The sequence below is a fragment of the Thunnus thynnus genome, chromosome 13 (assembly GCF_963924715.1).
Source record: "Thunnus thynnus chromosome 13, fThuThy2.1, whole genome shotgun sequence".
NCBI lineage: Eukaryota > Metazoa > Chordata > Actinopteri > Scombriformes > Scombridae > Thunnus > Thunnus thynnus.
In genome coordinates this window covers 26,929,888-26,956,551 of record NC_089529.1, presented here as the reverse complement: position 1 = coordinate 26,956,551, position 26,664 = coordinate 26,929,888, and the positions used below count along the sequence as shown (strand labels likewise).

At 39.7% G+C, this 26,664-nt stretch overlaps 1 long non-coding RNA gene across 1 annotated transcript; it reads right to left on the bottom strand.

Annotated features, from left to right (window-relative positions):
• Positions 1 to 342: 342 nt before the first annotated feature.
• Positions 343 to 2,964, bottom strand: LOC137195057 (uncharacterized). Its single transcript, XR_010931068.1, has 2 exons — positions 2,227 to 2,964; positions 343 to 953 (listed from the first exon to the last, which is right to left on the bottom strand). It is a non-coding gene; the product is annotated as an uncharacterized lncRNA (long non-coding RNA).
• Between the last annotated feature and the right edge of the window lie 23,700 nt (positions 2,965 to 26,664).

Below are 26,664 nucleotides of genomic sequence, written 5' to 3'. Positions count from 1 at the left end.
CCTTTCAAGTACACCATCTAGATTCATTTACTTCCCCTTTTATGTTAGAAATTTGGTTTCATCATGGCAATTAGCGCTTTTGTGTCTCGACCAATTATTCCATTAAATTAACGACTCTTCCAAGATAATAAGGGCTGTAATTGATTTTATCCTTCTTCTCCAGCTCTAGTGTGTCGTTACACCTCATTTAAAGGGCTTTTCTACCACCCTGCCCTCATTAGCGGTTCATCTTCAGCGTCGAGGGTTTGAGTGCCCCGACAAGTGCTTCATCTCCTTACCCCCACTCACACACACTGAACATACACACACACACACACACGGCAAATCAACATCCAAGCTGTGTAAAGTAATTTGTCAAACATTGCCTTTAATGGGATACACGGAGGGATCTGTGACACAAATGGGCGTTTGTTCCTCCCTTTGTTGTTTCCTTTCCATGCCCACCACCACAGTGCTGCCACACCAGCTGTTTTTTTTTACTTTTCTCTTTTTATTTAAAAAAAAGTCCCAACTTGCAATAAAAAGGAGAACAGAGTGAAAATAAAGCGTTAAGGAGGGGAAGCCTGGTAGATGGGTGGTTGGGTGAAAAGGCGAGGAATTGGGTGGTGGTGGTGGTGTTGGCGGGTGGTGGAGGGGTTAAATGAATCATTCATTAGGTCCACAGAGAAAGGGAGCAAAGGGAGAAAGAGAGATAGCATGAAGGAGAGACAGAGCAGGAGGAGGAGGAGGTTGTTCAAAGGGGAACGCCGTTGATTTTTCTGGCCCATCCTAAGAAGCAGGAGGTCGGTCGCGGGGAGCCCAGGGGAACCCGGTCCATCTCCAGCAGAGAGACGGCGTTCGGTTTGGTATAGACCCCGGCCCCCCCTCCCGTGTGCCCCCAGGCTGATGGGGTCGGCCTCCAGATATCTCTAATGAAGCCCCTGGCCTCTTCACTGTGAGCTGCGCTGGAAATACTGCAAGAAATATCAAGCAATGAACAAGAATTTTTTATTTAGCTGAGCCTGTCACAGAATTACAATCTGAAAGTTTTTGTTAAGTTACAGCACCCAGGTGGGTGGTCTTGTGCCTTTCCACTGTTGCAATTGTTTCCATGTTTTCTGATATATGACCCCCTAAATGAAAGCAACCCCTCACCAGTTATGTGTGTCTGGTGGCTGTAAGCAGAATGATTCTCCCCTCTAAGACCACTGTTGTCATCAGGCTTGAACTTATCTTATCTTATCTTGATAATCATTTTGCAACTTGGTATCTAAGTTGCTGAGTTAATCAACATCTTAAGTTGAGCCAATAACTATGACATCAGATCACAGAGCAGCTTGGCTTTAAAAGTTCCTCACACAAACTCTGAACTGGGGAAGACTGGTTTCTGGTACTATGCACCTCATTACTGGGGTGAACTGCAACACAGCTTAGAGTTAGAGACACTTGTTCCTCTGAGGGACTTTAAAGTTTTCCGAGCTGCCATTCTTCATAATGTTTGTGATCATTTTAAGTAGCGTGTCTTAGTGTGTATGATGATTGGTTTGTGATTGTGATGAGAATGAACTGTCTTATTGTGATCCTGTGTATAAGTAACCTGTTCTCAGGTCTCTCTTGCAAAAGACATTGATCTCAATGAGATTTCCTGAATTAATGAAGTTTAATTATAATGATGATAATAATAATAATGATAATAACAACCTCTCAAATTTATCTTGCAAAACCTTGTACATCCAGGTTGGGAACCACTGGTCTAAAAACACACAAAAAAGATATGATTCCAACAGCCAAATGTGGCCTTTTGAAATCTGTTTGCACAAAATTTGTGGGTAAATCATTGGGATTTACAATATGTACAACATACTGTACATAACACTCATTTGCCTGCTTATTAGCCTTCAACAGCCCTGCAATAAATCAAACCTTCATGAAGGTTATAATGTTCAGTTTTTGTTGAAACTGAGAGGTGTTGATTCAACTTTATAGTAATTTTGGAGGCTGTAGTGGTGGAGGTGTTTCTAAACTTAAGTCTACCCTTATTGATAGAAATATTACAAAAATGACGCTAAAATATAACATACACTATACGCAATTACTGCAAAGCAAGTTTAAGTTTAAGTGCCCTTACATTCTCAATTGCTCTGAATTTGGTTAAATGCTGATGAGTTTGAGGAAAAGATGTAAACAACTTACTGACTCTTCCGATTTTAATGTAATTTTTTGCAGCGTTTGGACCTTCGTCCTCACCCTCATCTCTTCATCCCTCCCTTGTTCGTCTCTTCCAGCAGCTCCTGTTCTCCTTCCCACTGAGTCCCTCTGAGGAGCTGAACACACACTGAGAAAGGCCAATGCTTTCTCTCACACACACTCACACACACACACCCCTGTTCATCCATAGTCTTTGATTTCTGCATTCCTAAGCAACCAGCCATCCAGGAGCCTTGAATCACCAAAACACCAGCCGGTTTATGCTAATTGTATTTCCTCATTACTATCAGTGCTGTCATTAATCCCACTAAGCTTCCTATTAATCACAACCGCACAAGATCATGAGCGACGGGAGGAGTCTGGTGATTAAAGATTGTTTATAGGTGCAGTTTGTATCTCGCTCCACAGTAAAACAAATAATCACTAACACATTAACAGTGACTGTCTGTGAGGTTATGTATTCAGGCTGAAATTTGCCATTTACATAAAAGTTAAGATGTTTTCTAAATTCAGTTAGCACCAACCAGTCTTTTCATAGTAAACCTGCTAAAATTTGGTTATTATATAAAGTTAAATTACAGCGTGCACCAGGTTTATTGTAAAATATGAAATATAGATGTAAAATGATGATAATACAGGTGTATTTTAGTAAGTATGGATGATTTAAAAGATATAATCATCAACTACAGTCACTCGTGAGTCACCTTCTGTTGATCATTGGACTAATGACAAGTATTTAAACATTGTAACGTTAAGTTAAAAGAAGTGTGTCCCGTGTTATGTTACACCAGTTAAGCAGTAATACTCCAAGTTGGGTTATTAGAATTTTGTGAAGTCTAAAGTCATCATAGAGGTCTAAAGTGCAGCACACATCAGCGCAGTGTGAATGTGATAAAATTGCTGCTTTTCTAAAGTAGGACAGTTGTGTGTCCTGGTGCTTTGAGGCTCATCAACCCTGCAATGACTAAGTTACGTTGTTCTAAAGAATCAGCTTGTTTGTGAAGTAAATATGATTCAATTCTGTTTTGCTTCAAGAGTTCTGCATATATAAATCAATGTCACACATTTTTCTTGTTTCTCATTCTGGAAATCATAGAAACACAAACACATCAACTCGTACCAATTCTAAGTGTGAAGCCTTTTCCGCACTGCAGCTTTGTGCTGCAGGCTGTTGTCTATTAATGGATCCTGGCATTGATAAAGTCCATCGACTGACTTAATATGCTATTGCATCAACTTTGCTGTAGTTAACAAGGGAGGGAGACGCACTTCTGCAGGCAAAAGTCTTCAAAATCTTCCCTCTCTCATCGCTTTTTTTCCTTCTTTCTCTGATTTTTACCCTTATTGTAATTCCACAAATGTAGTGATATCCCCAGGACAGAAAATCTAAGAAACCTCTGATAGTGATTTTTCAAGCAATTTCCTTGTAGGTTTTTCAGCTCTCTTTCTCTCTTCTTTTCCTTCAAATCACTTCAGGGAGGCAGTCAGGCACTGTGGCGACTAATTAGATTAGCAGCTAAATTAAAAGTTGATTATTCCCTGGATATCCCCTGGAAAGATATTTACACAGTGGCATTTAACTTTTAAAACCAGCAGCTTTTCGTGAACTCTCAGCCGCGTTAGTGCAATAGCTTGAGGCCGGGTCTATAGGGACTGAGAGTTTACGTGCATGCGTATTACTCTGTGTGTGTGTGTGTGTGTGTGTGTGTGTGTGTTATTGTGCACACATGTGTGCATCTGTGCTTGCACGCTCACACACAGGCTAATTAAGCTAATCTAAACACTTTGAGAGTCCTTCTGATGAGGCTAATTACGGCTGCGGCTCGTCATTAGTGCTGCCTAGGCCTCGTTAAAGGAGGACAGTTTGAGTCAGATGAAACAACATAACAGCGGCCAATGAAACACCATGTTGAGCTCTGCCTGTCTGACTGTTGTTGGTCTGTCTGACTGCATGTTTTACAGTTGTTTTTGTAAGATTTCCTTTAAAGGGGATATAACACGCACAGTTCCAGGTTTATATTTTTATTCTGGGTCTCTACTGGAATATCTGAACATGAATTACAGTTCAAAAAGCTCCTTATTTATGGCTCTTTATGCAGGTCCTCATTTCAGCGTCTGTCTGGCTCGGGAGGTTACGTAATCAAACACTAGTAGTCGGCTTTCACTTCTTTTTCTTGTTCTTTACTCAAAATGTCAACTTCTGAAATACATCTTCATATTTTTGAGCCGAAATCCAATCCGAAATATACGAGTGGACGACACAAACAACACATGGAACAACCTTAGCAACAAAGGCTGTGGAAGGACCGTATTGGTGGGCATGTGTGATGGGTAAGGAGGGGTAACACAGCCGGCTGCAGCCCTGGCTTTTGACTTGAAGGCGGCATTTTTACATGCGTTCACCTCAAGAACTCTGACCATGTTTAACATAGGCATCTGACATTATAACAACGCATAAATGACAAAATCACAAAATGTATGTTAAGTTCAGTTTTAGAGAGAAATATTAAACCTTGGAGCTTATGTATCATATCGTAGCGTTGGCCAATGGTTATGATGACATTGTGCTCTGGTCAATTGATCTGTTAACACTGTGACATTGTTAAAAAGAAGTCAGAAAAGACACCGAACAGTTTAGCCAATTTATCATAACCACTTTATTTGGAGGTAAAAACAACAGTGTCTGTAATAATCTCTCATTCCACAGGAAAACTGAGTGTGTGCATGATTATGAAAAGTATTAAATAAAAACTGCACTGTGAAGCTTGTAAACTGTGATGGACAGTTAGGGCTGTAATTTATACTATTTGCCTTTGTTATCTCTTCAAAATAAGTTTGACTGACCTGATGTTTGTTTAAAACTTGCTCAACTGTCTGACTGCTGATGTTTCTTGCCCCACTGGACTTGTTTTAGCGATGTTATTGTGGTCTCAGATCTTAGCAGTTCATGTGATGAGTCCAATGTGATTAAATTGCCAATGGAAATGATGGCTAAAACAATGAAAAAAAGGACAAAGAGCTGCACTATACCATAATTATCCTTTAATTATCCTTAACAAGGTGTTTTGTGGTCAGTTTACCAGTTAAAGGGTCAGTTTCCCCCAAAATACAAAAACATAACATATGGTACATACAGTATTTTGTGATTTATGTAACTGGGACAAACAGTGAGTACACAGTCCTGATTATAATCACAGAATCTGTCTCAATTGTCCCTTGCCTACCTCCTAAATTAGCGAGCTTTCAGCCTTTTTGGCAGAATAAAAATATACATCTCAATCGCCAGAACAAAACGTTGGCATTGAACGTCTCTGCAAACCACAGAAATGTTGACTATATACGTTTCAACATGTGTAATAAGTATCATATCAATATTTCTACAAACGTAGCATATTAACATTTCTATCTGTTGAATAATGTTATTTTATAGTGTGACGACGCTGTGGTTAAGGTCTGGTTAGGTTTAGGCACAAAGTCCACTTGGTTAGGGTAAAGGAAAGATCATGGTTTGGGTTAAAATAAAATAAAAAATAAAATAAAAACGGCTGCAAATGTCCTGATGTTTCACTAAAAACACCCACCAGCTTTTGTCGGTTGAAACGGGAAGCGGGCATTGGTTTCGAGGTGGTCTCGAACTGTGCTCTCTGCTGATTTCCAACTTGCTGTCAAGAAACTTCCCAACCATCCACCGACCCCTCCTCCTCCTAATAGGAAAGTCAGCTCATATAGATCGCATGTGAACCACGTCACTTTAAAAATGTTAATATGCTACATTTTGTTGAAATGTCAATATGCTATGTATTGCACGTGTTGAAACGTAGATATTCAACGTTTCTGAGGTTTGCAGAAACGTACAATGCCACCGTTTTATTCTGGCGACCAGGTTTAAATATATAATACAATCAGCTCTAAAGTTGTGCAGTGTATCTCCTGCCAAACTTTATCATCATTGATCTGATCTGATACCACCTCACTCCATCGCATTTTGCTCTGTGTTTAAATGCGATGTGTGCATGTACAGTAGAGTGCACTGAGTGGACATCGGGCTGGCCAGAGGCAGAAAAACAAGGGGCCCCTCCATTCATAATTCACTAGGTGAAAGAGTACTGTAAGAGTGTTGGTGGGGGCGAGAGAGAGAGAGAAAAAGAGGCAGACAGGTCCATTAATGGAGTAATCTCGTCCAGAGCAGTGGGGGAGTAAAAAACATCTTACCTCCAGTTTTGATGGGGTTTTGTTCATGTTTTTCACTACGGCTGAAAGTTAACATGGTCGTTCAGGGGTTTGGAGTGAGTGTGATGACCTCTTAGCCCCCCAAAACCTGTTAAAAACACACTGTGAAACTTCCAAAATGCATAACTGTCTGTGAAAGAATTAGCTTTCTTTTCTTGGTTCCTGAGAAACTGTGATCGCTTACAATAGCGATCACAGTTTTAAGGGTGACTTCACCCAACATATTTTCTTACTTACCTTTAGTGGTTGCCATGCAGATACTTTTGGTTCTGGTTTTGAGATACCTGGCTTGGAGGATTCTGCCCTCACAACAATACAATGGAGATAAATGCATTTTTGTGGTTCATTTAAAAAACTTCACAAGCAGTTCCCCATTACACTAAACAATCCACAGACCTCTGCATCGACAGTTTTCACTTGAACTACTTCCTACTGATGAAATACTCTCTATGAAAACTGTTCTGTCTGACCTATAGTGGTATCTGCACAGCTTTAACCTGCTGATGACAGTAAATTTTTTGTCCTATCACCATATTATGTGTTGAACCTTCAAAAACCTTATTGTCATAAGCAGGTTAAAGTCATAAAGTACCACTGGAGGTGTACATAGGCACTGTATTATGTTCATATGAATATAAAATGAAAATTATAAGTAAAAAAAGGTAGTGTGCATATACAACCCCAGTTGGGTACAGGTGCATGATTAAAAAGTAGCAACAATAGAAAAGGAGAGGCAATGTTTCAGGAAATGTTGGACAGCTGAAAATTATAAGTGCAAGTGCATGCTGTCCAAAGTTGGACACAAAATTGGATGTTTTAAAAATGCGCTGAAATGGATGTCCTGTCAGCCGGCCCAGTGGGACAAAGAGAGAGCGAGGGATCTACCATTATCTGTAGTGTCCAGTGAAGTGTGTCAGTGAGTGTTTTGTTGCTTTTTCACTACACATGTGGCTGTTCTGTCCACTCATACGACATGTCTTAGGGGACATACGCTGGCTGCATGCTTTTCAACATGTATTTGTGTGTTTTTTTTTTCAGCTATAACCTCAGAGAACGTGTCCCTGTGTCAGCTACCCGAAGTATCTTTGCATCACCTGACAGTCCAAAATTCAATTGGTGATGACAGTTAAAACAACAACTTGGGTTGAAGAACAAACACTGGAAGAAAATCTGAAGATACTGACGTGATGATAGGTGCAATCATATTTTATATTTACCATAAAATACAGACTAAACTAGAAAGCATGTATTGCATATCTCAGTCAAGGCTTCACAGTCCTCCAAATGTGTTATTATTTCAATAATAGAAAATGTTTACAGTTTTTTTTTTTTAAATGAAATAAAATAAACATGGTGAGGGACAATCAGGTGATACATAGTTCAGACTTTTTCAAGCTGAATTTCACTCCTTTTTCAAGTGCAGTGTTTAATTACAATGTTAATAGATCCTTTAAAGCTGCACTAATCAGTATCTATATAGAAAACAGGGGTTGGAAGGGGGTCACTCAACTTTTTGCACGTTTGCCATAATAAGTAGTAATTTGTCAATGTTGTTTTTTTAGCTTATTTTGCTGCCCCCAAGTGGCCAAAAAAACATCAGTTAATGCTGTTTTTTTAATAAATTTCTGGATCCGCACCACAAACTAATCACTTCCGTAGCATGTAGCTTAGTTTTCCACCAGATTTCACTGATATTTACTGACAAAGTTTTGAGAAATCTTGCTACGATGCAACAATAAACGTATCCTCTTCGGAGGTCAAAATGGACCAAAAAAAACACAAAGTATAGCGGGACCAAAATTTCAGAGTTCGGTGTAAAATAAATAAAAATCGACGATGCTCTGAAGTTCGAGAAAAACCCACTTTTCTAACATTAGACTGCAAACCAGCAACCATAAGAAGGCGCTAGTCTGTTATTGTGTGTCATTAACTCTCCATTTTATTAAATTTCTGCCAATCTCCATCAGTATAAAAATCTGTCAACGTTTTATATGTGATGTGATATTTTCACACACACACACACACACGCATGATACACAAAAATACACACGGTGACATACCGAAAGACAAACACACACACACACACCCAGGTCCAAACACATGAGTGCATGTAGCTCTCAGTCTCACAGACACACAGGGAGTCCCAGCCTCCTCATTGATTCTCGCTCACTGACTGTCCCACCGGCCTTGTCCTTTAAAACACGGCCGTTAGGAAATTCACTGGTGTGTGTGACTCTGTGTGAGTTCCTGAGATACTTCCTCACATTATCTGCATGGCTGGACTCGGAGCACTAACAGAGAGCCATGATTTCTGTTACCGTGGCAGCTCTGTAGGGAGAGACAGAGAGAGAGAGAGAGCAGGAGCGAGAGAGAGTGTGTGTGTGTGTGTGTGTGTTTGTGTGGACTGAAGCGTAGATCAGACCGGCTTGGTGCTTTGCTCAGAGGTTAGGGTCAAGAGTGTGAGGCCAGAGTTTGTGTGTGTGTGTCATCAACCTGTCATCCTCTCTCCTCTACTTTTCTCAGTGGAATCTCAAAGGTCCGATAGTATGTGAAAGGTGAGGGTCATGTGACTGATGGAGGCAGCTGAGGCGTTGATAGGCTACGTTTTGGTAGTCTCGCTAGCTTGGATACTTGTATTGTAAAGTATGTACTGTAAGTTGGAACAATAATCGGCAACACAACTGTCCTTGAAAGTTGAAAATGTTCATGTATATTAAGAAATCTCTCTGTTCTTTTAGTTCTTGTCTAGTTTTGACAAGGCAGTATCTTCATTTTTCTGATTTCAACATCAATGCAAACTGTTTTATGAGAAAAGCAGTGATTATTAGAAAAACTAAAGGAAGCCAAACAAAAACAGGTAAGTGCCTCCTTCCAAAATAAGACATTACTTTACACCCTTCATGAATATTCATGCTTTCCATTTAATATCTTTACATAAAGGACCACAAAGGAAATACAACTTGAGCTTTAGATTATATGACGTTCAAATACTACTGAACTTTTTTTTCCCCGTTGGCAAATGTAATTACTCTCTGGATTAGCTTCACAAGCAGCATTTTTTTGAATGAATGAATTAAGTACTACCTTTGTATATCACTCTGAACATCCCGTGAGTCCTGTGTTTGGTTAGGTTTATGCAACAAAAACACTTTGGTTAGTGAAAGATTGTGGTTTTGCTTAAATGTAAATAAACATGTTGTGCTCCAAGTCATTGTGGATTTTTTTCTGTATTAAACCAAGACTGTGATCTTTCACCAACCTTTACCAAGAGCTGCCAGTGTCTCAACATAACCATAAAAACTTTAATACTGTTAGTCATTACTAGCAGATATTGTACTGCAAGATCAGATATAGAACTACGTTTTCACTGAACATCATTCACTCATGTTCAGTATCAACATTTTTGCAACTTGTCAAACATGTTAATTAACATTTTCTCTTTATGTTGAGAGAAAATAAATCAGCCAGCATTACGTTTCTTTCAAAACACATTTGCTGTTGCAATCTAGCTGTATATGAAAGCAGTATCTAGGAGACGGAGTTGGTGTGACTGAATATCCTCCATTTAATGTGCCAAATAAACAAAAGAAGAAAAGCCAACATACAACTTTATCTCTATGTCATAGTTCAATTATCTATAATTCCAACTTTGCGTCTCAGCTTTGCTGGATAATGAAAAGGGCGGATGGCAAAAACTCAATGCATCAACAACAATGTCATTTTCAATAATGATTTAATATTGTAATGTAACTTTTTCAGTTCACTCAGCCAACGGTGGTCTGTTGACAGTAAACACACTTGCAGATGTTAGCTTGGCTACCTCCACTTGCCACACAACCCTTGAAGCGTTCCCTCAAGAGTTTCCACCGTTTCTCTGCCTCTTTCCTTCTTGCTCTCACCTCACCACGGCTCCGTCTTCTTCTTCCCCTCCGCCTCTATCCTCTCCTCCCTCTCTCTCAGCTTTCACCTGCCTCGCTCCTTGCTCCTCTCCTCCACCTCTAACCCCAGGAGGATGTTTCATGCTGGCCATGCTGGTTCTTACGTGTCATTGGCTTCGCCATGTTACAGTTCTGTCTGCCGCCTCCTGCATCATTTAACAGAAACCTTCCACAGCTGCGACGGCAGACAGGTAGAGGAAGGGAAGGAGGCGGAGATAGATGAGGTGAAGTGGGGCTGAGGGAGGCTGTGGGGATGAAGACAGAATGAAGAAAAACACAGTAGAGTAGACAAAAAGAAAGACAAAAGTGACATTTCATTCTTTACACAACTACCACCGTCAGCTTTCATTTGAACATGAATGACTTTAAGGACAGACTGTCCAAAAAGTGTGCAATTATGGTAATTATTGCATATCCCTCTCTATGATGAAAGGCTTTTCGCCACACCTTTGAACATAAACACTTTTTCCTTCAGACATGGTTCATTTCAAGCAGCATTAAGCATTAAGTGAGAAATCAGGACAAAGCTTCCTTTCAGCTTTGAAATCGAAAGCGCAACATTTTCAAGTCATGCAGACTCATCTTCACCTTCAGTAAATTTGTCCATTCACGTCCTACCACTGAATTGTATACAAATCAATAAATTTTGCATTCAGACTAAACAAATCTTTATTCACAATACCCAGCTTTTAAAAAATGCTCTTGGTTTTGTTGGAGAAATCACATTTCAGACACTTTCTCTCTCCACTCATACGACTGCTTTCTGTTTCATTCTCTTTGCTGCTGATCACGTAAATGTTTTAGGAAAATGACAGTGCCTCTGTTATTAATTCATCCAGCTTTTAAGCTGTTGGGGTGTTTCCTTCACTTCTTAGCTGCCCAGCAGGCACTCGGTGTTGGTGTTTTCTTTTTGCGATGAAGTCCAGGAGGAATATATCTTTGTTTTTATATTTTATATCTCCTTCACACCTCCACAGCCCAGAGGAGAATAAAACATCCAGACAGCTGGTGTTTAAGCATTTATCCAGCCTCCTTCAACTTCACTCTACAGTCTACAGTATGAACATATAATTTCACAAGAGAAGCAAATGGGTTACAGGACGGACGAAGGGAGTTAAACAGATGAGGATGGGGTGAAAGAGAGGCAGGAGGTTTGTGTATGTACGATATTTGCAAGAACATATGATCTCATGTCAGATCTTTAAAAAAAATAGGTACACACTGACCAGACTGACCAAATTAAAATAATTACAAAATATACATATGTGGATGTAAAGAGGTCAGCAAGAGGGAAGACATCAGAAATGGCAGTTTTTAGGTAAACAAGCATTACTCACAGCCAGAGCTGCTGCCTTCAAGGCTGAAGTAATCTCATTGGTTGCATAAAACTGAGCAAGCAGAGCCAAAGAACCACCAGTGAAAGTGGTGGCCGAGATGTTTCCTGTCAAGAAATTTTAGATATTCGTAAAAATCAAACCAAAAAAACATGGTTGTTAACAATCTACTGCTTTCAAAACCAATCAGAAGTCATCCCTCCATCCCGCTGTTAAAGCCTGCGCCTGTGACAAGGAGCAGAGAAGAAACAGACAGAAATAACACAGTTAAAAAAGGGAAACACTAAAAAAAAGAAGTGAGACAGAAAAAGAAAGACAGAAATATGAGTCGCAAGCGGCGACACAGGAAAGAGATAAAACTAAGGAGATGGAGAAAGGAGAGATGGAGAGTTATGCCACACCTGGCAAAGGGTCAGCAAAGCACTCTGCACCCATAACCAGGTTAATGGGTAGATGGGTGGGGGAGATGGAGGGCGATGAGATGGGGTTGATGGGAGTGAAGGCGAAAAGAGAGGGAGGGAAAGGTTGTTTTTAAGTGAATCTTAAGAGTAAAGTAAAGCAGACAGAGGAGGGGGGGGGGAGAAGGAGGAGGAGGGAAAGAGGGGCAAATAGGAGGAAGAGGGAGGAGAGGAAGGTTCTATTTTTTTCTGCCTTGCTCTCTTCACCATGGATCTGTCCCCTCTCCTCCTCCTCCTCCACCTCTTCCTCCTCCCCCTCGCCTGTTTTAATCTGACTAAATAGGATAACCTGCTCTTCATAAAAAATGGATGCCACTTCATTCGGCGGGACCCACCGGCAGGGCCCCTGGAGGCTTCAACCAGCCGAGCACGGGGGCCCGCGACTGCTGGGGCTGGCCAAAATCACTGGCCGTAATTAATTACCCCCACTCACCCTTACCCCACCGCCACCCCATCCCTCGGCATCCGCACACCACTAGCAAACACCAATCACCCAGACTCAGGAATCAAATTTGGTTAAAAAGCATGAGAAGCATGAGGTGAGAGAGAGAGGAGGGTGAGACAGCAAACAGAGAGAGGGGATGAGTGAGCCTAGAAGAAAGAGAGAAATATATATATATATATAGAGAGAGAGAGAGTGGAATGGGGAGGAAGGGGGAGCGCTGCTTGCTAGGCAATGCGAGCAGCTTTTTACCCAATCACGTGGGAGAGTTTGTCAAGCAGGAGATTGCAGTCTGAAATATTAATGCGGCCCTCCTGCTCCTCCTCCTCCCTCCTCCTCCTCCTCCTCCCAAGACCGAGCGAGCCAGCTCCTGGAAGGGACACTCACCCGTCAATATTTCATGAGCCGGGCCCCGGCCCAGACACAGGCAGGCGCTACTGGGCCGCCCGCCCCTTTAACGCTACATGCATCAGCCATCCCTGCCTTTAATGTAGCCAGCGGTGGTGGTGGTGGTGGTGGGGGGCTGATGGTAAAGTGCGGGTGGGAGAGGTGGGAGGTGAGAGTTTATCTCGGAGGTCTTGGGCCAGAGTAACCTCCTAAAAATGAAGAGGAGGAAAAGGAGGTGAGGGAAAGACACGATGAAGATGGAGGAGGAGAAAACTCTCTCAAAGCATTTCGTATGGGGGTTGAGGAGGGGGACAAAAATGTGGAGTGAGGATGAGGGTGAGAGAGGAGGTGAATGAGGCAAATCTTGTTGATATTGTCTTGGGGTAAAAAGTCCTCAAAGCACCTCAAAGCTGGACAGCTGCTGAGGAAAAAGGGACTTGAATAAGGGATCAGGGAGCTGAAGTACAAGTCCAGGGCTGTTCTGAGAGGTTCAGTCTACCTGCTGCCTGGGAATGTACTTCAACATGCTGTGAAACCACATAACTGCAGTTTTGTCTCTGATTCAAAGGTTATTTCTGTGCTTTGTGGCAGTTCTGCGACCCGGGAGCCGTCAGTAGATGGTGCGATGACAGAACCAGGGTTCAGTTCCTTCAAATATCAAAGCGTCCATGAGCGAGACACTGAATCCATCTCAGCTCACTGTGACGTTCTGTAGCTCAGTCTGACTTCGGATGTTGTGTTTTTTTTGTGTGTGTGTCACATTGTATTAGCATATCACATACATTTAAAATGAGCACAGTTAGATCATTTAACTGATTGAAAACCTGTTCGAACAATTTCCATGATTAAAGAAAAAAAAAAAAGGAAATAAATCTGTTATTTCATGCATTAAAAATGTGGCACTCAAGAATTTACACTCAGCCGTTGCTTTACAGTAACTTGCACAGACACGGTGGAGGTGACGTTTGTTGTGTGTCTCACTGTTGTTGAGGACATTTTTGTTGTCAAACGTTTTCATTAAGAAATTGACAAAAGTACCATTTCTGTGTTCAGATCTGCCCAAACGAATAGTAACGAGTGAGAAAATGAACCAGCGTCTGATTTAGCCGAAATGAACAACGCTGGTTTGAAAACACCTTTATAGTCCTTCTCTGTCGAGCCGTTGAAAGCATGCGTGTTACAGTCTTCTGATCACGCAAAGAGTCATTCTGGGGTGTTAAACATGTTGTTTTATAGCCGTTCTCTTTTGTAATGATTGTGTGTGGGGAAAAGTGTTTTTGTCAGTGTGCTTCACATGATCTTGCGTAACAAATGTGGCCACTACGCCAAGAATTTACCGACTAAATTCAACCTGATGAAGGCAAAGTAGCTGAAAACATTTTGGAAACAAATGTGTTAGAGAAGAGATCTTAATGAATAGGCAACAATTAATTTAAAAAGACTGAACATGTGTTTTTGTTTTTTTTCCCCCCACAATGTTCTTAAGTATGATATAACTTATGACGGCCTAAATGCTGTTTTAGATGCCTCTCTGTCCTGCTGAGAGCTGTCTCTATGTCTGTGTAACTTGGGTTGAATTTGAATATTTTGAAAACTGGTGGAAAATATCAGCCGCCCTTCAAAGACGTTCTATCAGTTGACCTCCAGCTCTGTGTGAGTGAGCTAATGCACAGTATATGCGTGTTGAGTCTCCTTTGGAAGACGTGTGAGAACGTGTGTGTGTGTGTGTGGATGGGGTGAGGGACACTGAGGCCCCTGAAAGCCCTTCGGAGTCCTGGTCTCCTGACCTGTGACCTCCCCCGGAGCTCTCAGTGTGTCCTGACGCCTCAATAATTGATGTGAGGGAAAGGGACGTCCCGCCTTGGGAACGACTCTCTCACCTGCACACACATACAGATACACTCAACTCCCCCGTCCTCCACCCTCACACACTCATACACTCCTCACGACACGTTCACACACACGCAGGCTTATTGATTTTGTTAACTGAGCCGATGCTGTGGACACGCGGGCTGAGTGGCAGGGTTTAGGAGGAGAAGAAGTAAACACATCCTCTCACATCTCTGACTGTCTGTCACTCAGCGTCGCCTTTATTTCTCTTTCAGGAATGGCTGGCTGAGCGTCCAGGACTGTACGCGCTCTCTTTCGGATTCGGCCTGCTTTGTATTCACACTATCAAAGATATTCTAACCTCAGAGCTGCCCAGTACAACCACAACATGCTGCTGGTGGACACTGAGCAGCTCCACTGCTGCAGCTCAGGGTTTATCACCTTGTTCAGGGAAATATTCACACTATGTACTGAATGTGTATGGAGCATCATTAAAAGCCAGGCAAACGTGAAATGCCTTTTAACCTATCAGTTATGTAAACAGGATGTCATCTTATCTACATCATACGAACTAGGCAACATGTTCCATTTATCGTAAGGTGTTTATAGTTTTAACACAAATTTCCTTTTTGTATCGAACTCGGATTGATCTTAAGTTATGAATAATTCTTAACTTGTTTTCCTCCAATTTTTCCTCTTGTCTCTGTACATTCATGAAGTTCAGTAATTCAGCTTTGGAATAAACACAACTTTTCCAGTCAAGTTAAACAGTTTTAACTCACACCGTGAGTCATTAGTCAAGTCATTTTTTTTTAGCACATTTGAAAACAACAGATGTTGACCAAAGTGCTTTACAGTGGCTGAGAATTACAATTGAATAAAACACAGACATGATTATGAGGATCTGGGGAAATTTAATAAAAAAAAGTGTAGATTAAAAAAAATAAATTTTAATTAAATTGTAAAAACATGACAGCAGTGCAGGGACAAGCAAATAAATACCAGAAAAAAATAAATAAAAACAGAGTGTGACCAGTCTTCATGATGACAATTTATAATGTAATTGTGATTGGTTAATTATAGGGAGAAAATATAATATTTTACCTTTTCTAAAATGATAGTGTTCAGATTTTGATCATGTAAAGTCACGTTTTGAAATAAAAGCTAATGGAATAGATATTAGAAGAGCAGATCTAAGCAAATTTGAGTAAAATTTGATATGAACCAATAGGAAAAATGGCCAAATCAATATGACATTACCGCAGTAATATATACGATACATAATTAAGATACACGAATCTTCATATTTGCAATGTGCAGAAAGTTTAAGTCTGTCAACCATCATTTTACAGAACACCGACATATTTACACAAATCAAGTTGAAGCCAAAGTTGTGCATGGTGACAGAATTTAAAAAATGTGTAAAACTGGTCAGTGAGGTCACACACAAACACATACACACTAATACACACAAGCACACACTGCAGACCTACTTACTGAACCTTAACACCCATCTGCTCAAACACACACACACACACACACATGCACAGTCTAATAGACAGATGAACAGAGTCCCACACATCTTCCTGCCTCCTCGCTGTTCTCTCTTTGCCCCAGGTGTCCTCTGCTCTGGTCTTTGCTGTCTTTTGTCCGCTAAGTACCATTTTACAATATTGATGAGGCCTGGAGGTCCAACCAGCAGCAGGACACACAGTCTGGGGGGCTTCTTACACAGGAAGTGTGTTAGAGTGGTTTGTGTATTTAAAGACTGTATGTGTTGGGGGTTATAATGTGTGTACTCATGTGTGATGCCGACTTTCACAGTTTTTTATGGAGCAGTTTATGAGCCTCAGGACACTGACAAATTTTTGTGTTTTGGTTCTGTCCTCCAGCAGATTCAATTTTAAAATTAAAAAAATGAGCGAAAGTTTAAAGTGCAAACTTTTAGCTTTCATTTGAAGGTGTTAACATCCGCATTACATCCCTTTTCATACTTAGTCTCCCAATTTTAGGAGATCAAAATGTACTGGACAAAGTAAAATAAAGGCCAAAAACTAAAAGACAGCAGGTTGACCATTAACTCCATCAGAGTGCAATTTCCATAGATGTAGTTCCACAAAAAGTATCTAAAACCTATTTTTCCTTGTAAAGTCCCTTTGCTTAAGAAACAGAACCTGACGCTACACACTGTAACACTTTACAACCTGCAGTAAAATGTTGGCCACATGTTTCGCTTTAAGCTTTTTCCCAGCATACGTGTTTTTTTTTTTGTTTGTTTGTTTGGCATGATCTGAGATTAATATCAGTATGACCATCATCAGCCAACACTCAGCTGTTGCTTTACAGTAACTTGCACAGACGTGGTGGAGCTGATGTTTGTTGTGTGTCTCACAAATTGACAAAAGACCATTTACATCTAGTTTAACCTCCATCCTCTTTTTAGCATGAAGCCCAGTACATACACACACACACACGCACACACACACACACACACACACACACACACACACACACACAACTAAAACCTCAACAAAAAGTTCCTCCACCAGCTACAGCATTTTTTTTCTCCTTTACTTCCCTCCACTGGTGTCTAGATTTATCCAGGTTTTACAGATATTGTAATTGTCTCTGAGATTTCTGCATCCACCCCAATACAACAAAGGTGGATGGAATTTAGTTTCTGGTGCTCACAGTACTGAAAAACTTACATTTAAAAAAATATCAGGAACAACGTTACTCTGGATACAGAAAACACTCCCAATAGGTACTATTTCTTTGGAAGAACGAAGAATGAACTGAAGGAGCTTTTGTAATTCTATTGTACAACTTTTACATAAAGTGCCATTTAAAGCTTATTGTCAAAAAGCACAAAGCACAGATAAAAACAACAAAAAGTTTTATGGCCTTCACTCGGCAGCCACAATGCCTCCTTATGAAAACCGTCTGACTCATTAGTGTTGATCTTTCCTTAGGAGGAGAATTGACAAGGGGAAGTGGAGCCTGTGATGTACCTCATTGGGTGTTAAGAACACAACCTGAGGGCCTTCAACACAGCAATTACCACCTCTCATCTCCTCTCCTTGCTATCTGTTTGGTGTGGTATCGGTTTAAATTTATCCAGGATCAAAAGATCAGAAGGATTAAACAGCAACACAATCTCTCAGCACAAGCTGCCATACAATAAAGCAGCGCAGTGAAGAATTTTATAGCCTCAGGTCAGACACACAATTCATGAACGCCTGTAGAGGAAACATGCAGGATTAAAGGCTTCTCTTATAATATAGCATCTGCTGTGTAGAATCTCTTTTGTAGTATTGTTTTTATTAAGGGAGAACCGGGACGAAAGTAACACTTCATTTTAAAAGATAACGTTACACACATCATTCTGATCAACAACTCAAATGTGTGCTTTATCAATACCAGGTGCTATTTTGTACAAATGTGGAATAATGTCGAAATACATTTAACTTTGAATGGAAGTTGTGTATTGTTACTTTCCACCCCGTAAGTCGGGGTGGAAAGTAAAACACAGGTGAGTTAAAAGTAACGCAATATTATAAACTTGAATTGTTTATATTATAATTGTTTTTATTAAAAATGTCTGACAATGTCCTTGTCAATATGTAATTGCAAACATGTTATGTCCTTTATCTTAATAAAAAATGGTTAAATGTCATTTTTAGAACATAGGGCCTCACAATCAATGATGCACATTTGAATTTTTTGTTTTTTCAGACCCATGTAACACATTGCATTTCCTTAAATTCCTACTTTCAATCTATTGAGTGATTTACAGTTAAATATAATTTATTTTAAGATGAGGTCAACCAATCACAGAAACACTTGATACTGTAAAGAGACAAAAGAAACATCTGCTACAATCATCCCGACGATGACTCCTGGCAGTTAAACCTGATGTGCTTCTATACTGAACAACTCTGACATTGCAAACTTCAAAATGTGTTAAAGTACTAAATAATCTGTCAAATGATCATGAGTATGACACATGAAACAATAAACACAACTTGTCATTCAAAAAAATTTATCGCTTGAGTGAATGTACTTACCGTGATTGAAGACAGCTTTAATAAAACTCTGCAAAAGTATGACATATCCACATGGTTTTTCATGATTCGTGTGTTGTACATGCTGGAGCAGTTCAGGCAAATCAGACTTGTATGGGCTCGGAGAAAATCGCTGTGTTACTTTCGTCCCGGTTCCCCCCTACTGTCTGTTGAAATAGGATTAAAAATATATTTACAGATTGGATTTATCTCATAGTCTGTATCAGTCAATGTCTTCCCTTACAGAACAAAAGTCATTATTGTATGTTTTGACTTTAAAATCAGTGTCCTGGAGTTGCTTGTTGGAGTTTAGTAATAAATATGTAATAACTTATTTTGTGTAGTTCTATAAAACTAGACATTACTGTCACTTTCTTTGTGGGACTGTGTAATTTATTTAATATATTTATTTTATTTCAAGATAGTTCATATATTGTTATTTATAAAAATCTGTAATTTTACTTTTACGCATTTTTTTCCTTTTATCTGAAATTATTTTCATGTCATTGTATCTATTTTTGCCATTTGATCATACATGTATAATAACTCATCGTGTGCATCTGTCTTGATTGTTAATTACATTTGTTGTCATAGCTTAATTGCACTTTAAAGCTGCACTCATCAATATTTTTATATGCAATGGACCAAATGACAAAGTGTAATGTGAGAGAGGTCACTCGTAGTGATGAACACACACTTCCCTTCAGCTCTACACAGCGTTTTAGCATCTTTAAGCTCATCGTTTTGGTTTTACAGCTCGCAGCTTTACTGTTTTGGTTCAGTCTCACCGCTCTCATCACAAATGAACTCACTAAACACTACCTTTTAAGGACAAACTCTATTAATACAGCTTTCACTATTTGTTTAGTTTTGTCATAAATGTAATATATGACCATTCCAAAAAGCTTTGCATTTTTAAGCTAGTGGCCTTTAATCAACTAAGTTAACTAAACTAAAACTAAACCTATAAAAAAAAATCACTGTTGCATCCTCAACACTACATCTACTGCCTCGATTTAGCTCTTAATTTCTTCTCCTTTTTCCTCCCTTTTGCACAAATGTGATCTCTGACCCTTGACCTGCTCTTAGAAATTGAAGCTCATTGAACTATTGCACTCGCTGTTGCTAAATGACCATAAAATATTGACAATCTCTAAAATGTAACATTATGTTTTGAGAATGAGGAATTCCTTCGATAAGTGGTATTCCCCTTGAAACTGTAGTTGAAAGCAAAGTTTTGGCTCAGGTGTTATAACATCCCATCCCATTTGATTGTACTTCCAATATTCTGGAAAGCAGTGCAATGGTGAGTGACTGATAACACTTTTCTGTTTGTTTGTGTGTGTGTGTGTGTGTGTGTGTGTGTGTGTGTGTGTGTGTAGGGGAATGGGGACATATATTTTATGACAGATGAAGTGTGAAATTGAAATGTTTTCCATTTGGGTTTGTGTGTGTCACTGACCTTGTCTTGATGTGTGATCACTCCTCACAGCCTTGTCAAGTTTCAAATATGTATTTAAATTCCTGAATATTCTAATGACACACCAGCTTCCACATGTGCAGTCAGATGACAAAACAGAACTAGGTCAAAACCTACCATATGGCTGGACCGACCGTGTATGGTCAATATGTGAAATTGTGGTCAGTTTGTTACAGGGATAGCCAGTGGTAGTGTCTATAATGTGAATTCCTGTATATTATGTGTTCATCTGTAATTTTCTGTAATGGTCCCAGTAATGTTTGTTGTTAAAGTGTACTGAAGTATTATATATGACATGGTTAAGCAATGTTTGAGTCAAAAAAAACAAAAAAAATAGAGTAATAAATGCAGTTGCAAGAACAATACTTTCCATTCATATCCTGGGGAGTTTCATTTAAAAGAGAACATATTTTATTTTAAATTATAACTATTCTAATAATCTGTTAACTCTCTCTGCTCTTTCATCTGTGTCTGTATGCGGATGTCTGTAAACATATGGTCTTATCCATATGTTTATGTAGGATTAGCATGCTAGGCTAACAGTTTGTCAGTTGTGTGACTTCATATGCACGCCGTGGCACAACCACCATAAAGACACTTGTCACCTGCCCTGCACAGTGCTGTGAAAACCAGAAACACTATGGCTACACCTTATTTTTATACAGTCTATGGGCTACACACAGTATGGCACAGTTACGCTAATGATGCCAGCTATGCTAACTGGCTGTTAGCTGCTGTGCAGGCTGGTAAAATGGATCCATCGCGTCTCTTTGTACCCACAGGTTGGTGCTCCTGTCAGCGTCGGAGCCACTGTGTGAAATGCATTGGTCGGTAAATGTGTGTTTTTAAAACGTATTTCAAGGCTGCACTCACTCTCAGTCACGCTCAGGGGCTCCGCTGTAAACACCAATCTGAGGACGTAATAGAAACTGTTCACACCGAGTCATTTTGAAAAAGCAATGGCCCATGGGGAAACTCCAACACTGGGCCAGCCGACCAATGGTGAAACTTGGTCACTCAGTGAGTCAGTGAGTCAGTGACATTCAGGGTTATAGGGCTGATCCGTCGCCGGTCCAGCCAAAAATCTGTCAGTCTGCTCTTTCTGTGTTTTGTGCCAAACCTTCAAGAAATTACTTTTGTTGACATCTGTTTGCCATCTCAAGTATCTGAGATTTTTACTGGTGGTATTTAAACTTCCAGAAGACTTTTATGTCAATATACAAGTTAGGAAACAATACTCATTTGATTGGTTGTGGGTCTGTCATAGGGAAGAGCACAGCACTGCTAAACCACAGGCCATAACATTTTATTTCTACTTTCTGCATATTTTCCTTTCATCTTACTGTAAATCCACCAGTTAGTTTGTTTTTACTGTTTTGATTCACTGTAATGGCATCTCATAGCATCAATTTAGGCCACAGCAGGCAGCTGTTTCCAGAGCAAAAGCTATTAAAACCCACTGTACACTACCTGCCCATCACCAAACGGCCAACAGACACAGTTAACAACTAGATGGTGAACACAGTGGAGCATTTAGCAGCTAAAGAGCCAGATATTTCCAAAAGAGAGTGAATATTGGACTTGCATTTGGAGTTGTGTTTCTGTTTCTTCAACTCCAAATGAATCATTTTTCTGTTACTGCTGGATGTTAAACAATGGTTTGCTAATAATTTCAACATGTCAACTTAAAAGGTTATAATATGTCATACTGTGTTACAATGTTGTGTTTCCGCTGCCCCCAAATGGCTAAAAAACTTGTGTAGGTTTAAATACTTGTTGTGGCTCTATTCAGTTGGGCAGTGTTGTAGACTCATCAAATGATTAGTGTTAAGTTATTGTGTTCATTTATTTGTTCTTGTCCCCTCAACAGTGTTTTTAATCACAACACTGTCCTGAGGCATATCAATATGGTTTCATCCACATCAACTCGTCAAGATACATCACTGTCCTATTTGCAAATGTCAACATATGCCAACTCTTCACAAAACAGCAATTTAACACATCAGTCCCCTGGATCAGCACATCCTAGCTACTATACTTTGACTACTTCTTCTGTTGTGATGTGTTTGGCACATGCTACAGGCTTCAATTAATGCATGGGATGTTATGTAACACTCCACAATGCAATGTATGTTGCTCATTAGCTGCTAGCTGCACACATGTGTGACACAGTGTGAACCCAAAAGTGAACATTTTCAAGGACAATCTATATGAGCAGCTTAGGTTTTAATACCATTTTATTTTGACTGAGAACTGAGATACATGGATGTACAGAATTCTAAAGAATGGTTTCTATTTTGTTTTGTGCACTCATGTTATGATTCATTTTACCCTTGACACATGTCAGGGTCTTTGTAACAACATTAGCTGGTTGTAATCACCAGAGATCGATAGAGAAACATTAACACTGTATATATTAATAAGATGCCTCTCCCACACTTTTTCTCCCTGCTACAAAAACCACAGGACAGACAGTTTGACTCTTCGTACTTGGCTGTTCATAAACTATTCAGAATATGACTGCAGCATATGAAGTCACTTCATAGCCTCTGACACCATTACCCTTCTTTTAGCAACATGTCGCTTTTCAACACACATGATGTCATTTACCCCTGATGTCATCGCCATGAAGGAAGATGCGATCATGGCGAAAGTGAACTTTCTCAAATGGACAGCTGGAATGAATATTTTAAAAGTTTGGTTTTGTTTTTCTTGCTTTTTCTTCTGGATCATTATTGTTTGTTTTATTTCAGATGTATTTAATAATAAAGAATTGGGCAGGTTTCTTGATGCTTCACATTTTATTTGGTTTATCAACTTGCTCTACTGCTATTTAACAAACATACTAGTGTTCTACTAATGTAGCTGAAAATACTAGTCACATAGTTCAGGAAATACGATGAGTCATAGTGAGAAAAAAATACCACGAGTCATCCTATGTGTAAGCTTCAGTCAGTGTAACGTCATGCTGGCTTTCCATCTTTAAAATCTTTTCTTGATCAAATATGAGTTCGGAGGCCATAAACAAACCTATGCAATGTTTAAAATGGTTTGGAGTTACAGTGACTTCATACAATTCTGTGTGCTTAAGTTTTTGCATTTCGAATCGGTTGCTGTAATGTTGTTTTTTCACTGGAGATTCACACATACATCTTGTGTGAAAGTCTTGAGGGACTGGAAAAACCATCATAGGACGAATGCTAAAGAATGAATCTTAACTGACAAGAATCAGGGAGGAAAATCCTGGTCCAATGGAAACACTGTCTGTTTAGCAATAAAATATTCTAGTAGCAAATATTTGCACAATGTGCAGTTAGGCAGCATGGGAAACATTTCCTGACATCTCTGCTGTAGTATTCGATTCCAGTGGTGGCTGTGCAGGATTGTTTCCTAATCACGTGATCCAAACAATTCCAATAACTCCAAAGTGTTTGCAAAGTCTAAAAGTAAAAATGTATTGGAAAAAAAATAACAGATGTAATAATTTCCAAAATTCATAACGTGTTTGTGTCTAATGAAATATTCTGCTTCAATCTATATTTGTTGGCGTTTAGCTTTTCAAAAGCATTTTCACTGTAGTCAACGTACTGTTTGCTCTCCCACTTGCCACACACAAAAGGAGGCAAGCACCTGTATTAAAGGGGCGGTCTAGCAGCACCTATGGCTCCACCTATCCACAGTGCTATCCCATTCAATCAAAAATGTAACACAATAAATGATACTTAAACAATTCAACTCATATAATGTCTGCAGGCAAACAAAATAACTAAATTAAATTATATTTACACATTTACATAAACACAATAACAAAAAATCTATTTTGGCTCTAACATCTGCCTTCTGTGGTCATTCTTGCACCAAAGGACATATATGATTGGACAGAATATAGAATATGTCACCATGAAACAACCTACATGCCTGCCTGAACCACAGCGAGGCTCCATTGTTAGTGATATACTGATTGAAGCATATGCTTTTCAATAAAAGCATCATCAAGTTCATACCAGTCATTCTAAAGGCCCTGTGCGCACACACACACGCACACACACACACACACACACACACTCCAGCTGATAAAACCTCTGGTAAGGTTGAAATTGGAGGGAGATATGGTGGGAATTATGTGACATCACCAAACTGTACTAATAATAATGATTATAGTGTAGGCTGCCCGTGAGTTTGTACATGACCACACAAAGAAGATGTAATCAAGCAAAATGTCAAAATGCATGTGTGGGTGGACTATGAGTGTGAAGGGGCTGTAAGTCTTTGGGGATGTGTCCAGGTTACATCTCTGATTTAATGCATAGGCCTAATAATGCACTATTAAGGGTGTATGGCTATGTTAACCCTGCCTGTAGGTGTTGTCACAAGGTGAAAAAAAAAAATTAGACTTTAATGTTTATATATCTTCAAGTCTGTCTTCAGAGGGTCAAGTGAAAAGTATGAGTAAAAGTACAAATCCTGCAGGAAAAATCTCGGTCTTTAGCAGCTAAATGCTCCTCTTTCATCACCTAGTCTCTAACTTTACCTGTCTGCCAATACAGCAGGTTTATCTCTACAAATAGACGCCTGCTGTTGCTGAAAAGGTGGTTAATGAGAGCTGGAAAACTGAAACAATGAGCCAAAAACTGCTCTGAGTGGAACTGCAGAGCTGGCTAATGATTCTCAGTGGATTTGTCACTTGGAGTGACCCCTTTCACATGACACGTAGGCTATGATCAGACTGCAGGCAAAAGTAGCCCAAATCTGATTTTTTTGCTCATATGTGACTCAGATCTGTTTTTTTTTCATAACAGTATGACCAGCACAAATCAAATCACATGGAATCTTATCTTTTCAATTCCGATTTGGGCCACTTTCATATGTGGTTCTAAGTCAGATACAGATCTGATTTTTTCAAAGGTGACCTCAGTCTGATCGACATTCATCACAATACTGCGCTGGGAGAAGTCACTCGGTGAATACAAACATGGAAGACAGTTGACAGCAGATGGAGGTAGTCGGAGGGGTGACACTGTACAAGCAAAACTTGAGGGGTTGTATCATAACTGCATCCACACACATCTCCGTACAGATGTAGCAGCCATTGCTCCACAAAAAGCCATAATTACAAATTTGGCTCTCTCTCTCTCCTCATCCTCGTTTTGGTTATCATCTGCTCACAAATTTGCTGACTTCCACTGCACATCTACTTATAAATGAAACCGTAAACGCTGACTTCAGTGGCCTCCATGTCTATTTTTCTACAACAGCGTGCTGCGTGTGACCAGTTCACACTTGAATCTGATACCGGCCACATTTCAAATATAATGTGAACAGCCAAACAAAAATAAAATTGAATCTGAGCAACAAATCTGAATTGAGCACTAAGGCTGGCAGTGTGAATGTAGCCTTTGTTATCTGATCCACTGCATTTATAAAAATATTGATTAGTGCGGCTTTAAAAAAACCATTAATGTTTAAATATTAAGTGGGTCTCGGAAACCTTGCAGTGTGAGGTTTATGAATAATTGTGTACAGTTGCTCATATTTAGTCATAGGCCTATATCCAACTATGCCCAGAACACAATGCTCTTCTGTGAGCCCCGTCATCCAACGTTGTGTGTGTGTGTGTGTGTGTGTGTGAGAATGGTGGGGCGGGTTGGAATCAATAAATCAGCTGCACACAAAAATCTTAATCATTTTGGAATAAATTCAGTGATTAAAAGTAAATAGCAGATTAAATGTTGAGTAATGTAGTGGTTATAGTAAAAAAAAGAAGAACAAATGAAAAAGAACAATACAGCTTATGTGCTCCTGAGTCCCAACTGAAAAAAAAAGTGGTTCAGGCACAAAAGATATTCCAATTGAAATACATTAGTTTGAAAGTCGTGCCCCTGTATATGAATCTATAGATTAAATATCATGACTATTTCATGAGCTGCTGTGAGACTGGATTGGTGGATTATGTCCATGTTTTGTCTGTGGTTTTACCTCTGTTACTTCCTCAAAAAATAAAGTTATTGCAAGTGATGAATATTCAAACTGCCCTACTATGAACCAGACAGCTGGGTGTAGACACACCAGATCAATTATGACTTTCCACATGGGTATTTGCTGGATTTTTACTCTCCAAAACAAACGTTGTAAATTTAACATGGCTGCTATCGCTTTAGGTCTGCCCCCAACAGGTCTAATCGTATGCTTGGGGGAATTTCTCAGAAGGATGGGAAACATATCAAATATTTACTGTCGGGTGCTAGCTAGCAGTGACATACACTGCATAAATTTAACATGGCCGCCGCAGAAACAAAAGGCAGGACTGTGAGAAG